Source organism: Perognathus longimembris, chromosome 5 (genome assembly GCF_023159225.1).
Source record: "Perognathus longimembris pacificus isolate PPM17 chromosome 5, ASM2315922v1, whole genome shotgun sequence".
NCBI classification, from domain to species: Eukaryota; Metazoa; Chordata; class Mammalia; order Rodentia; family Heteromyidae; genus Perognathus; species Perognathus longimembris.
Window position 1 is genome coordinate 43460597 of NC_063165.1, and position 16258 is coordinate 43476854.

Genomic DNA, 16258 nt, shown 5'->3' on the forward strand with positions numbered 1-16258 from the left:
TAGGGCACAAGTCAGTTTGGTTTTTGGCCGGAGGGCCTCCTAAAGGAGACTCAAACCGCCCACCTTGTACTTGGGTCCACTCCTCCTGTACCCTGGCAGGAGGTTGTGGGCCAACTTGGGAGATCTCCAACTTGTAAGTCGGGTCCACTCCTTCTGCACCCTTGCAGGAGGTTGTGGGCCAACTCGGGTCCACTCCTTCTGCACCCTTGCAGGAGGTTGTGGGCCAACTCGGGTCCACTCCTTCTTGCAGGAGGTTGTGGGCCAACTCGGGTCCATTCCTTCTGCACTCTTGTAGGAGGTTGTGGGCCAGCTTGGGAGATCTCCAACTCGTAGCTTTTCTTAGGCCTGTGTGTTTTCCTCCTTTTGTATTAATTGTTTTGTTTTTTGTAGCCTTTTGGACTGTACATCTGATCAGAGCTATGGATAATGTTCTATCTTGAGAACCTCCATCTAGCCCCCTAGACTTGATCCTAGCTCACTGGAGGGAGGTTAAGGAGATAGCTCAGAACCAAGGTGTGGCCCTTAAGAAGGAAAAGTGGATCACCCTGTGAAAGTCAGAAGGGTCCACCATTGAGGAAATTGAGGGAGCTTTGACATAGGGAGGAAACACGGAGGAGGAAATGTTTCCCGCTCCATACTCCCCATCCCAGTTAACTCTACAAGAGGAGGACTCTGAGGAAAATGTTTCAGCTGTGCCCTCCGCTCCGGAGGGTCCTGCCAAGTCAACTCGCCGGTGCCGACAGCCCAGGACACAGACGCATCAGCCCCAAGTCCAAGTCCTGACCCGCAGCCGCCGACGGGGTGGACGTAGGGCCAGCACAAGCCACCCACAGGTGGCAGGGAGTGACCTCACCATGCTGTGCTGTCATCTCTGTGTTGTTTGTAAGTCTAACAGTCTTTTGTATCAAACCTGCATAGCTCATTGGAAAGATATACAGGTGATGGTTCACAATCAGAGTGTGAGTGTCCACAGAAAGAACTCTAGAGGGACCCCCACCCAGCCTTCTTAAGCAGAAAATTGTTTGGTGTGCTAAAATGTTTTACTAAGACTAAAAATGTTTTACTAAAACTATCAAGCCCTGGAAAATGAGGCTGGAGAATGCTAAAATCATTTGTTAAAGGTTTTTGTCTTAAAATGTACGGCCGATGCTTATTCAGCGCGCTTTAAGATCTTTTGAAAATATATGTGTGTGTGCATGTGTGAGTGTGAACATGTTCGAGACTGCAGTATGATGCAAAACTAAGTTTAAATTCAAAGGTCTTCATGCCATGCAGTAACTGGGACTGAAGAAAAAAAAAAAAAAAAGAGGCTCTTTTGAAACAAGCAGCCCGTAAGCAAAAGGCGGCACCTGGTTTCAGATTGCCTGTGAGCTTCAGTTTTTCCGATGCAGATAAAAGCTAAAGTGTTGTGTTAGTGTTAAAAAGGCTTTGGAAATCAAGAATACATTTCTAGATAAGAAATTTGGAAGTAAAATTGTCCTAAATAATTATTGCAAAGTGAGAAAAGGAGAATTATGGCTACCAAAATGTTTAATTGTCATTCCAGCTTCTTTGTAGGTTTTTTGTAACAGTTTCCAGCAGGCCCACAGAGAAGCACAGGTGATTCCTACAAGTTTGTCAAGATCTAATACTGACCCTTAATAAGTTCCAGGTAAGAGAGCATGCTTAAAAACTACTTCTGTGTGGACCACCTTGTTGCTTATAATTGGAGTAAAGTGGCCCCTTATAAGACTCATTGATCTGAATCTGCGGTTCGAAGCCAGCCCGGGCAAAGAAAGGTCCCTGTGAGAGACTTGTCTCTAATCAGCCAGCAGAGTGCTGGGAACGGAGTTGTGTGGAGCTCAAAGTGGTAGGGTGCTAGTCTTGAGCTGGAGAGCTGAGGGACAGCACTCAGGCCCTGAGTCCAAGTCCAGTGGAAAGTCACTCCTCCTGGGACAAAAGTGATGGAGCATCCAAAGGCAGTAAGCCACTGCTTGGATGGCAGAGATGGTGTCAGATCCTAGAGTCACTACTGTTGGCCTTTCAAAAGTTAAAGCCGGGAAGTCCTAGAAGAATAGTTCATAAGCATGCCTTTCCAATGCCCATGTCTGTCTACTGGGCAGGAATTTGCCAGTCATCTGTGATAGTGGTTAGTAAGGGTAAGTTTGTCAAATGAGAGGATAGATTGAAATCTCACCCCCCGCATTTACTCAAAGCCCTGACTGGCAGTGAGAATTTTAAGCTCATACATCTGTTTAGTAAAGAAAGCTTGTAGACCTGAGATTGTGTCCTTATTGAGATCTGTTAAAGGCCTGCAAAGGTATATTGTTAAAAATTGCAAGACCTGTCAGCTTGCCAATGCCCCCAATCAACAGATTACTAAAGGAGCTCGCCTCTGTGGGAATAGGCCAGGCGTGTATTGGGAAGTAGATTTCACAGAAATTACAAATATTTGCTAGTTTTTGTAGACACCTTTTCAGGATGGGTTGAAGCCTATCCAACAAAGCATGAGACTGCGAATGTAGTGGCGAAGAAGATCCTGGAAGAAATCCTACCCAGGTATGGCTTCCCATCCACCATTGGGTCGGACAACGGACCGGCTTTCGTTTCAAAAGTAAGTCAGGGAATAGCCGCTGCACTGGGGACAGATTGGAAATTGCATTGTGCTTGTAGACCCCAGAGTTCAGGACAGGTAGAGAGAATGAATCGGACTCTAAAAGAGACCTTAACTAAATTGGCCTTAGAGACTGGCGCAGACTGGGTGTCACTCCTTCCTTTTGCTCTACTTAGGGTAAGAAATTCTCCCTATCAACTTGGCTTTACTCCTTTTGAAATAATGTACGGGTACCCCCCGCCCATTATCCCTAGCCTTCAGACTGAATTGCTTGCTGATTTGGATAATGCTGAATTTTTGTGTAAACTCGATTATTTGCAGCTCGTGTACAAGAATGTGACCCCAACTTAAGGCATTATATGATTCTGCTTCTGTCCCTGCCCCCCCCCCATTTATTCAGACCAGGGGACTGAAATCCTTAGGACCACGGTGGAAGGGACCCTAGATGGCATCGCCACTTGGGTTCATTGCTTCCACGCCAGGCCAGCTGACCCCTTTGCCCTGGATGACAACTACCGTGATGGAACATGGGAGGTCTCCAAGCACCCAACTCAGCCGCTTTGCCTTCGCCTCAAGAAAAGAAAGTTAGACTGAATATTGTTATAATTTTCTTTTTGCCTTCTTTCCTTACTACCCTGGCTAGTGTTGATGTTATTTTGGCAGCTCACTTCAAAGTGAGGTGACCCCCTTATCTTAGGTAGTTTTGGGCTTGCTCAGGAATACGGGTATAGCCACCCGACCCTTAGAGCATAGCTGAGACTAAGGTTATAGGTTCCTGGCTAGGTAAGGTCTACGCCCCTGAGTCAGCCTGAAGAAGTTACAGAAGATGGATGATCTTCACCCATCAGCTCCCCTTTAAAACCGAGGGACCAGAGTTATTTTCGGATACTACTTTTGGCCCTACTGGCCCATGCCTTACCTCTATATCATCCCCTAGACATGCAAGCCATTGAAATGGACAGAATGGAGCCATGATTGGCTCCCAAGGTACCAAAAAGAAAAAGGGGGAAATGAGGTGCCAGACTTTGAAGTCAGGCCCCACCACGTGAACCCCATTTTAGAATCGAACCCTGAGCCAATCAGATTTGTACCTGTGTGCTAATCTTGCTTGCACAGCTGATTGTTGTAACCTTGTTCTTTGCCTTTATAAGCCCTGTGTAATCACAGCTCGGGGCTTCCTCCTAACCTCCACTGTGTCGGTGGGTAGGACGAGGCCCGAGTTGGCAGCTCGTTAAATAAAGCCTTGCCTTGCTTTTGCATTTCGGAGTGTCTGAATCTCGGTGGTCTTCTTGGGGGTGGTCTTGCGTCTTGGCACAACAGTTTGATTAATCATTATTATTATTATTATTTGCTTAAATCTGGCATTCTTCCACTTGAGCCACAACTCCACTCCCCCCACATATTTGTGGTTTTTTGAAGATAAGAGTCTCAGACATTCCTGCCAGGGCTGGCTTTGAATCATGGTCCTCACATCTTAGGCTCCTGAATAGAATGACATGACAGGCAGGAAGCCCTGGCTTATCTCCTTAGAGTCCTGTCCCCCCATGAGTCTTGATCAGATTTGGTAGATCTCCCTTCAGGGTTCAGGGGTAGAATGTGGACAGAGTTTAGGGGTTCTAGTGTTAATGAACACAATCCATAAAGAGGAAGAACTAGATCATGTGAGAAAGAGATGGATACAATCATCACAACCTTTGCCATTTTCTCTCAACTGCTCTAACAAGAGATTAGACATTCTTTATAACTACCTGTTGAAATGGTCCTTGAATTTAGAGTTCACTGTGATGGAATAAGAACTGGCCAGTGTGAAGACAGACACTGGTGACTCACAACTGTAATCTTAGATATGTAGGAAAGCTGGGAGCTGAAGACTTCAGTTCAAAGCCTGTGCTCAGTAATGTCCTGAGAAAGTGAAATGCAGCAACAAAAAAAGTAGAAGTCAGCATTTGACTGAAAATGATAGAGCACCAGTCTTGAGGTTTTTGTTTTTGTTGTTGTTTTTTTTAATGAGAATGGAAATGCAAGCCTCTGCCCTGTCTTAGAGCCCCAGTGCCAGCAGAAGAATGAAAGGGAGGGAGGGAGGGAGGGAGGGAGGGAGGGTGGGAGGGAGGGTGGGAGGGTGGGAGGGAGGGAGGAAGGAAGGAAGGAAATAATCTCTGAGACTGTGAGTCTTGGGGTTCACTTGTGGGAGTGAGGTCATCTCTAACCCTCAGCCAATATTGTGGGCTCCACTTCTTCAGTATCTATGAAAGGTTTAGAAATGGGTTTTCTATCTGGGTGTGGTGGCACATGGCTATAATCCCATCACCACTCAGAAGATAGAGAAAGGAGGTAGATAATATCAAGGCCAGCTCAGGAGATTCTAGAAAAACAAAACAGCAAAAAAAAAGATGTCTGCTTTTGGAAAGAAGCCACAACAAACATGTGAGGGTCAGATTAGAGTTTTTATTCTTTGCTGGTTCTTGGTGAACACACATCTGTCTTATCTGTCTGTCTCTCCTCATTACTCTTCCCCACATCCCCCCTCTCCTTTCTGAGGTCTCTCCCTCTCCCTCTCCCTCTTTCTCTTCCCCACCCACACTAGGGCTGGAACTCAGGGTCTCAGCTCCACTCCTTGGGCCAAACCTCATTCCTATGTCGAATCATTTCTATATGATTTGTCTTTGGTGTGTGTGTGTGCGGGTGGGGGGGAGGTGCACATGGTAATGGGGCTTGAACTCAGGCACCTGTGCTCTTGCTTGGCTTTTTCATTCAAGGGTCCCTCTACCACCTGAGCCACACCTCTGCTTCTGGATATTTACTGGTTCACTGGGGATAATAGACTCTTAGATTTTTCTACCCAGGCTAGCTTTGAACCATGATCCTCAGATCTTGGCTTTCTGAATAACAAGGATTACTGCCATGTGCTATGTGCCCTGCAAAGTTTTATCTTTAAACTCCCCTGGAGGATCATTCATTACCTCATCCTCAGAAACAGCTCTGTAACTTATTTAGATTGCAAATACTTTATTCCTTAGATGATAACAAAATGACTTAGCAATTATTTAAACTTTTATTTACTTTTCCTTTCATTGAACTACTTGAAAGTATGATCTTAATCTGGCATGTAGGTTACTAATTATGGCAGGATTGTAGAAAAAGATGACAAGAAGAAACCTTTTCCTGGCTACAAATAGAAGGGAAAGAACAGGTATATGAGTGAATCATCATGAATTGGGTTTGTCCAGTTTTGAACATGTACTTCAAATACCTTGTTTGCTGTATTCTCTTAATGATTTTGCAACTCAGGAAACATAGTTTCTAGGTTCGAACATTCAGTTTTGTACTGAATGTGAACTGAATTCTAGGTTTGAACATGCAATTCAAACATCTTCTGTGTTGTAATTTTCTTCATAATTTTTTAGTGTAGGAAATGTAGAGTAGCAATAAAGTAAGTGTTACAGGGTAAGAAATGTTACAGGGTTCGAGGGAGGGAAGTCCCTGTCCCTCCAAGAGTCCACCACTCAGAGACAGTCTCAAGCAAAAAGATGGATTTATTGGGGTAGCATAATGCCAACTGACTGTCCAGGGATGCAGCACAGACTCGGGAGCTGAACTGAGACAGTGAAAAGCGGGTTGACTGGCCAGGGACATGGTGAAGACTCGGGAGCTAACACCATGACCCCGAGCAGTCCTCAAATTGGGGTAAAAACATAGCACAGATGTAGGGGCTTGATGCAGGGGGTAGCAAGCAACAAACAAGCCATTTACAGAAGCAGAATTTTGGTGTCAGGTTGACCTAATAATCAAGATGGAGTCAGCTCTACTCCCCCCAATATTTCCTACTATGCTTACCTAATCAAGATGGAGTCAGCTGTGCTCCCTGCAACAGTAAGATCTACTTACTAAGACAATGAGGTTAAATCTTTTGGTCCAAGGAGCAAGCTTTCCCTTAATGGATGTTTTATTATACTCTGTCTAGTTAAATGAAAGTTTTTTTTTCCTGGGAAATTATTTAAAACAAACTGAGAAAATATCCACTCATTGCAGATGTTTCCACAGAGATCTCTACAGTGGACAGGAGCTAGGATTTAATTACCTCAAAAGGAGACCCCCACCAAAGTAAAACTATTTGCCTACTACATTCACAGTAAACAACAACATGCATTTAATTCATATTCAGCAATATCCACTGATACCAACCATATGTCATACATGGTTTGAGGGTTTTCAAAAACAAAAACCTAGACACTATAACAAAGTAAACAATCATTCAAATAAATCATTACAATCACATGAGCTGTGATTTATGTTGGAGAATGAAGATTCCATAGTTACATTATGAAATGAGTGTCAATGTATCTGGCCTAGAACAGTTAGAGAAGACTTCTTCATATGAAATTATTTCTTTTTGTTTATCTGCCCTATGGTTTAGCACCTATGTTGTCACTGTATTTGATTTTGGTACCCTGGGTATTGTATATATGTTTGTCTGAATCAGGGAAAGGGAAAGGGAACATCAAAATGGTGTGACAAAGGGTAAAAGGTGAACCAATCTAACAGCAATATTTACAAGACAATATGCTATAAACCAACTATATAATTGGGGGGTGAAGGGAATTAGGGAGGAGGAAGGATGGAATTAAAATAATGTAGAAGGTAACAAGTTTGACAAAAAATGTACTCACGGAGCTGGGGATATAGCCTAGTGGCAAGAGCGCTTGCCTTGTATACATGAAGTCCTGGGTTCGATTCCCCAGCACCACATATACAGAAAATGGCCAGAAGTGGCGCTGTGACTCAAGTGGCAGAGTGCTAGCCTTGAGCAAAAAAAAAAGAAGCCAGGGACAGTGCTCAGGCCCTGAGTCCAAGGCCCAGGACTGGCAAAAAAAAAAAAAAAAATGTACTCACTAGAATACATATATAACTGTAACTTCTCTGAACAACACCTTGACAATAAAAACTAAAATGAAAAAAGTCACCTAGAACACAGAGCGTCCATTGGATTTTATGGATGGAATAAGAATTTACTAGTCAGAGGAATTTACTAGTCATTTTTCGTGGCATGCCCAAGAGAGAGAGTTGTATAGGGAGGCAAAGAAACATCTATCAGTACAGTGCATTTGAGATCAGAAAGCAATTCTGTAAAATTGGAATTGATGGGGGAGGGCCATAGTAATAAAGACTTCTAAGAAGCAACACTATTCATATTGTACAAGCAATAGGTAGTATCAAAGTTCCATACCTTCCAAACTAGGTTTAGTTCAAGGTCTTTTCTGATTGTCTCCAATCCTCAACTGTTATCATGTATATTGTTTCCCAGGGAAGTTCACTCAAAACAGCACGACATTTGTCAGTGGGCTGTACTTAGGTTTCTGTTGTAGTGGCTAAAATGTGGAGATTTTTGAAGTGCTCAAGATTTATATTGTTTTCATATTTCTCATGAGATTGAGCCAAAATTACGTGCAATGAAATTTTACATGATATGGTAAGCTCATATGGATATTTTTCCCTTGGATAACTATTTTCCTATTGTTATACTGGTACTTTTTTAGGAATATAAACCCTCACTTCAAGAGTCTATTATGGGGGGAGTCCAGTATAAGCAAGATATCTTTTGAACTTATAGCTGTGACCTATTAAAGTGAGACTGTAGAGCTAATATTTTATTTATAAACTAAATAGAAAGCCAAGATAGAATGGAATGTGTTTCTAATTAGCTTCTTGTATACTGCAAGGGTGGTGACATTAAGAATAGATGAGATTATACATTTGTGCAGAACAGTAAGAAAGTGTGGCTTTTGCTTATTGTTTGCACTGTTATATGAACTTGTCCTGGGCTGGGTCTGATTATGTGATGGCTAGAGGACCAGTGAATCCGATGTTCTAACTTCAGTGTTTTCAGACTTCTTCCATAAAACTAAGGTGCCTGTTACACAAATGTGTTTTATTTCCCCTATTTCTATCTTTATTGGAAAAAGTTTTTTTTAAATCTATCCATATGTCATGTTAGAGGACAAACAAATAATGGGAGCCTTATTTCCTTGGCAAACACCACAATACTGTGTCTAGAAGCAGCATCTTTGTGTGTGTGAGTGTGCATGTGTATGTGTGTGTGCATGTGTGTCTATGTGTATGTGTACATACACACGGTCATGCTAGTCCTGGTTCTTGAAACCAGGGCCTAGGCACTCTCCCTGAGTATTTTGCTTTTGTTCAAGGCTAGCAATCTCCCACTTGAGGTACAGCTCTACTTCCACCTTTTTGGTGGATAATTGGAGGAAGGAGGTTAGAGTCTCATGAACTTCCCTAACTAGGCTGGTTTTACACCTCAATTTTCAGATCTTATCTTCCAGAGTAGCTAGGATTATAGGTATGAGGCACCAGAACTTGGCTAGCAGCAACATCTTGCCAGACCCTACTAAAATGCTATCTTTTGAGAATTATACTGTATATCAGAAATCTCAGATTCCTCAGGAATGAAAGAAAATGAAATGATTCACTTTTAATCTGTGTATATATACATATATAACTATATATGTAATGTATACATATATATGCATATATATAATTAGCCTTGATTATAATAACACGGAGAAAAACTATATTCATTCATGAGACCATTAAGGCTTTGAAATCCTGCCCTAATGGTTTCTTTGCCATTCCTAGCCTAGGTCCTGAAAGAATTCTATCAATATACTTTGAGCCCAAGGAAAGCTTTAATATGACACCTTAACCCTATTCCACACATATTAGTTTTTCCTTTTAACAGATGCCAGCCAGCTGTAATTTTGACTAATTTAGGCATGACTCAGAACAGGCCCTTCATTATGCCCACTTTCTAATGACCAGGAATGGATAGTTTTTAGACAGAAAGAAAAAACAACACATTGAAATCTTTTATGCTAGATATCAAGTGATCTTTTTTTAAAATTCTGGTTGTGACTTTTCTGCTCCCCATTCCTCACGCCTTTCCATTTTCTCCAACACACTGAACGTATACATGCTTTTCTTCCCAAAGCCATTGCATGAGGATGTGTGCTCTCAACAAGGTTTTAATATGTAGTCTTCCTTCCTTACCCACATTCCTCTTTAGACTATTAGTTTTTCTGAGCCCTAGCTTAGAAGCTAAATCACCCTGGCTACTAGTATATAGTTGTAGCCCTTCACAATGATTTATTGAAGAGATCTCAAATCCGCTTATTTCTAAATATTACTGTGTCTTTGCATCAGCTTCCTTACCAGGCAGGTAATCTCCAGCATTTGTCCTCATTTTTCTAGTTCCTTTCCACCTTACAATCATTAATTCCCTTCATTTCTTATTCCCTCTTTCATTTTTCTCTTTTTTATTTTCCTTTTTAGCCTCACTACCTACCTTTCTCCACATGTAGTTACTTGTACATTTATTTCCTGTACTGAAAATAAAGTAAGAACTTCAAAGAGGCATGAATGATCTCTCTTGTTTTAATAATTAAAGATGAATCCACCACAAAGCTCACTCTGCCATTCCCAGTGTTCACATTAGATCAAAACATGGCATTTGTAGCCCCCAAAGACATATATCAGAGCAGTTTCCACCCTAAATGGCATGGCACACAGCCCAGCTCTTCTGCACAACCAGCATGTTACCAATGGGTCTATTTCAAAGGAAGTGTAGCTGGAATATGGGAAGGAAGGATTTGATAGTGTTTGATAATTCACAATTTAACAGCCAAGGAAAGGCAGCTTATTATTAAATGCAAATAAAATGAAATGAAGTCCGGCTGTCTGGGTGCAGATAGAAATTACACAAAGCCCATAAGCCACTCTAGAGATCTTAACTGCTAGACAGAACAGAGCTGTGGGAGCTGCCAGCAAGCACAAATCCCTTCTTTGAAGAGGCTTGCACCCTGTATTATCTCTAGAGAAAGACTCAGATTAAACAGTCTGCTTAGAAAACTAAGGTATACCTAGAAACAGGGCAAAAGTAGCCACTTTAGGAAAGGGGAACATGTTTTGATTTTTAAAGTATTTCCAACCTCTTTAGTTCTTCTTGCTATTTCTCCTTCTATAAGATGGCATTTCTTGGCCAGGAGAAAATTGTTTATTTTCTGTTAGGGTTAACAGCCTATTTAGAACAGAAAGATATATCCCAGCCTAGATTACCAAAATCCATTGCTTTCCTACAACTACTTGATAAGGAACCCTAGCATGATCACATAGGAACACAACAGTGACTGTATATCCACAGTAGTGATATGTCATTTTAGGCTTTCTGTTATGTTTCAAATACAAAGTATTTCAAATGCTGTAAAATCAGTATTTAAAAAAAATTAACTGGGGTCATGGTTCTAAAGAATGACATTTTGTAGGAAGTACTAAAGCTTGATTTACAAAACTAAGTATATACAATATGGCCACAAGATTCATTTGCTGAAAACAATACAATAAGTGAGTTAGTCACTAACTCGGAAATTGCTAATACTACATTTTATCACTTCTAATACAATTCTATTCTCAATAATCTACTTTAAGGATTCCACATATCTATAGACAAGGGGAAGTATCTAATCTGTATTTCAAAAAAAATCTATTCTGCCAGGTGCTGGTGGCTCATGCTTGTAATTCTAGCTACTCAGGAGGTTGAGATCTAAGGATCACAGCTCAAAGCCAGCCTGAGCAGGAAAGTCTATGAGACTCTTATCTCCAATTAAATACCAGAAAACTGGAATTGGTGCTGTGGCTTAAGTGGCAGAGAGCTAGCCTTGAGCTGAAAAACTCAGGGACAGCAGCCAGGCCCAGAGTTCAAGCCCCACAACTGACAAAAAAAAAAAAAAAAGAAAAGAAAAGAAGAGAGAGATTCATCTTCTGGGCGTGGTATTTCTCTTTCTTCTATATCTTCTGAATTTAACACACAGTACTAAACTACATAAAATTTGATCTTTCTTATTGATTGATCTTGAATGAACAACTTGTTTCTATGAGCTGTCATGGTATCTATCTTACTCAGCATTCATTTATTCGTTTATTTGTAAAAAAAATATTAGTTGGAGTGCTCTGCTTTGCTTGTTAATTACTATGATATAATTACATATTTCTAGAAGGCATAGGAGATGGAATATTTTCTGTATCCTGTAAGGTTTGACATCATATCCATCATATATCTATACTTGATGTTTCTTTTGATTTCTAGGTGTTTTTTCCACTGATTTCCCAAACATCTTTGTGAAACTAACAGACATATCAAACTTCCTGTATCCAAAATGTAACTCTTAATCTTTTCTCTCATGTCTGTTTATTGTTTTATCTATTTCAGTTTTGAAAAGCTCTATCTTTTCAATTGTTCATGTTAAAATTCCTTGTATGTCTTTCTGCCATACTCCCAACTCATCCATTATGACATGGTCTTATTTTATCACAAATCTCCCATTTTGCACTTATCTGCCTTTGCACATAATTTTTGCCTTCCATACTAATACTTAACTACCAAATGTCTACAACTGTTACTTCTACTATATAATCTATAACATATTTACTTTTTTCTTTTCTGTTATTGCTAATTTCTAATTTCTCTATACTGAAACCTAAACTATGAGGATAATAATAGTTTCTGTGTATTGAGCATAGCAGTACATGCTAAAACATTGTTTTGTTCAAATAGATGAATGTAAGAATGAATGCATAAACAAGCAGACACATAAATATAGTTGAAAAATAAATTAGAGAAAGCATATTTTGTTTGTTTTTGCATAGATAGTTGTATGGGTCCTCACAAATCTGAGATAATAGGCTCCAGGTCAATTTCAGCTACCAGTTACCTACACAAAGTCCCAGATAAAGCCTGAAACTCTTCTTGCCTTGAGCACAAGCCTGAAATTTTGTTATGAATGGTCTTGCTTTGGGCACACATTTGTAAATTTGTTATGAAACTTGGCTTCTACTTGAGTACTTTACATGTTGTTGTATAAACTTCTTCATGATGTCTTCTATGCAATGATTTAACTTCCAAGATAGAATTAAGTAATATTTACTTATCATTTTGAACCCATTGATAGAGTTAACAGATGTTTGGTAAAGAAAATGATTTTGACCATCCCAATGATTACATTCTAATGAAGAAAAGCAGATAAAGCACTGTGAGCCATAAATTTAAAACAAATTAGGCTTTACAGAAATATAATATGATAATCATGAGTTACTCAATCCTAAATATGTAACAATGATACAATGACTCATTCATAGTATCTGTTCAATGTTTTTAAATAAAAATAGAACACTATATATGATATTACATATATATATATTTATATATCTGGCTTACTATTTGTCTTTGAACACGGAAGAAATGAAGAGAGGAAAGACTCCCAGATGACTTCTTGCCATCAAAGACTCTCTCTCTTATTGTTAAATCCAAGTCTTTCTCAGTAGGTATCTAAATTCTTTTGAGACAATAGGTAATTTGAACAAGGTTGACTCATTTCCTGATAAAGTTACATGAGTGTTTTATGAAACTTTGCTTTAGCTGGGCACCATTGGCTCATGTCTGTAATCCTAACTACTCAGGTGGCTGAGATCTGAGGATCATGGTTCAAAGGCAGCGTGGTCTTGAAAGATTATGAGACTCTTATCTCAAAGTAACAAGCAAAGAAACCAGAAGTGGAGCTGTGGCTCAAGTGATAGAATACCAGCTTTGAATACAAATGGCCAGAAACAGCACCCAGGCCCTGAGTTGAAGCCCCTGTCCCCACTCTCACATACACACATACATTTATTTTCTGTGGGTTATACACTACCCTCTCATATTGAAGTTGAGCATGGTTTGTGAGGAGTAGAACATACTTTCCAGTCTTGATTTTCAGCTTAACTAAGTGTCTTGCTTTGGCTAATGGATTGTTATGTTAACAGAAGAAATCTATAAAAAGTTTGAGATATTTTTAAAAGTTAGATAAGGTAGAGGAAGGGTAGGAAGAACTGTTCATGAGAATTTTCATAGAAGGGGCTTGGAAGAAGTTTCATATGGTGACATTTCAAGAAAAATGGAAAGAGGACTGTGAAGGTAGGAACAGAAGGTAGGCTTGGGACAATAGGTACATAAGTAGATATATAAGCAGATACATAAGACTAGGGAAGTACAACATTACAAAGGACTTGTTTGCCTTTGGAGGAATTTTTAAGTTAATTCTTAAGAATAACAGGAAGTATCACAAGAAAATAAATTATACAACAAGTGGAGTAGAACTAGCATTCAGAAATCTCTGCCTAAACTTGTGATTGGAAGGACAACACACAACTGAAGCTACTTGGAGTCACTGTCATATCTCCACTTGAGAAATAATGCAGGCCTGAGATAAGGTAGACATAAAAGGGGAAGAAGGGAACAGACAAGGTGATGGTAAGTAAGTGCAATTGCCAGAAACACAAGAAAAAAACTGTTGAAAACAAGGTAAGGTGGTAACATTGCCAGGTGACTGGACTAAACTGAGCAGCAGTGCTAGGAATGGGCCATCCTGAAACTCCCTATTGCCTGCCGATAGGTGCAGAATCTTTTCCAATAACAAAGGGAAGGCTGGGGAACACAGATAAGAATGAGAGCACCACAGCAACTTAGGAGGCAGAAGTAGGAGGTGGACCATGATTTGAGGCCAGCTCAGACAAAATGTAGTATTTCAAAAACAATATGATTGTGAATGTGCATACCTAACTTGGAAAGCAGAGATTAGGAGGATGGTGGCTGGAGTCCAGAGCAGACAAACTTAGGTTGAGACACTATGTGAAAAACAAGCTACATTTTTTAAAAAAAGAGAGAGAGAAAAGGGAAACATGGCTCAAACTCTAGAGATCTTGCTGGCATTAAATCCTCACTACCACCACACACATAAAAATAAAGAAAGAAATAAAAGGAAATAAAGGGGCTAGGAATGTGGCTAGTGATAGCATGCTTGTCTAGCATACATAAAGCCCTGGGTGCAATTCCTCAGCACCACATATAACGAAAAAGCCAGAAGTGGCGCTGCGGCCCAAGTGGTAGAGTGGTAGCTTTGAGTAAAAAGAAGACAGGGACAGTACTCAGGCCCTAAGTTCAAGCCCCAAGACTGCCCCCCCCCCCCGCAAAAAAAGAGGAAATAAAGAAAAGAAGCTGCAACTGTGCCTGGGTTTTCCATCTTTTGACTGTGCAGGTTGAATTCAAATGCTCTGTAGAATCAAAGAGAGAGAAAAAATATTCCTTTTGATCCGTTTGATCCTCAGGTTTCTACCTCATTGTGCAAAAGCTATTGATGAGCTGTATAAAGCCTATGCAAATTACAAAATCTGACTTGCCTTTACACATCTACACTCACTCACATGTCCAAACTTTCCTGGGCTTACTCCCATATAATCTTTTGGTGGTGAATTGTGTACTAAGAATGAGAAGTGTGTGTATTTTCTGAGTGTGATGGTGAGCAGTGAAGAAAGCATACAGCAAAAGAAAAGTTGCAAAATTGAAGTAAAATAGCAGCATTCTGGTTTTGAATTGTCTGTCTATGCTTCATTCCTTCCAGGATATTTAAGGAAATCTGCAAAGGTTCAAGGTAAACCAAGACTATCAACAAATTTCAAGAGAATTCCTATATTCCTTGGCATTCCTCCTGTATTCCAGGATTACTAACTAGCTGCTAATTTCTCTTGTTGTTAGTATGCACTGTCCAATGAGGCATGTAATATGTATCTGTGTCCTTAGATCCAGAAAATCAGCTGCCTTCCATGAATGGCTTGTAGACATCAGCATCATGTGCAGCCACTTCTCATCTTGTTACTTTTTGGCCTCACACTTTTACCTACAGCACATTTTCTTCTGTTTCCCTTCTGATTTCTTCCTTAGTATATGTTTTCCTTTACATTTATTTCTACATTGGTTTAGTCATAGTGCTAGTCAACTGTGCATGCGCAAATACTGTCCAATTTCTTTATTCTGGAGACTCTGGAAAACAATTGTGCTGGTACAGATTTCCACAAGGTGAGACCCACCGATGGTGGTGACATTGTAATGCTTTAGCCTTCTGTATTCCTGGGCAAATGTTGACCTCTAAGGTATGTAGGACATGAAAAAGCTAACACAGTAAGGAGTTGTGTAGGGTGATACATCTGTGCAATGGCAGCTACTCAGGAGGCAATGGTGGGAGGATATCATCTTGCTAACATTTTGCCTGTAATCAGGCAAAACCATGAAGATGAACTATATAACTTGTGGGTGAGGATGGGAGGGGAAAACTGGGAGAGAACAAGGGAAGAGGTGATGCTAGTAAAAAAAAAAAACCCAGAAAGGTACTCATTACCTGACTCATGTAACTGTATCCCCTCTGTATATCACCTTTACAACAATCTATAAATATGCACTTTTTAAATAAGCTGAGTATAGCAAGATAATCTCTCAAAAGTAATCTGAATGTGGTAACACACATTTCCAATCCCACTCTGCTGGAAGCAGATGTGTCACAAGTGAAGACCAAGTTGAGGCAAAAATGTGAGACTCTATGTGGAAAATAACTAATGAAAAGAGGGCTGGGGACATGGCACCATAGTAGGTTAGAAATAAGATTTACAATAAATTATCCACCATATACTTGCACACTGGCATTTGATTGACATCTCAGAGTTTCTGTACAAAATCTAGCAGAGATTAGTAATGACAAGCCTGTTGCCCTGATTACATTCCATGGTCTGAAATGA

At 40.2% G+C, this 16258-nt stretch overlaps 1 protein-coding gene across 2 annotated transcripts in view; it reads right to left on the reverse strand.

Annotated features, from left to right (window-relative positions):
* The window catches only part of LOC125351717 (limbic system associated membrane protein), a 620820-nt gene that overhangs the window by 566618 nt on the left and 37944 nt on the right, over positions 1-16258 (reverse strand). The gene's annotated exons all lie outside the window — the stretch shown is intronic.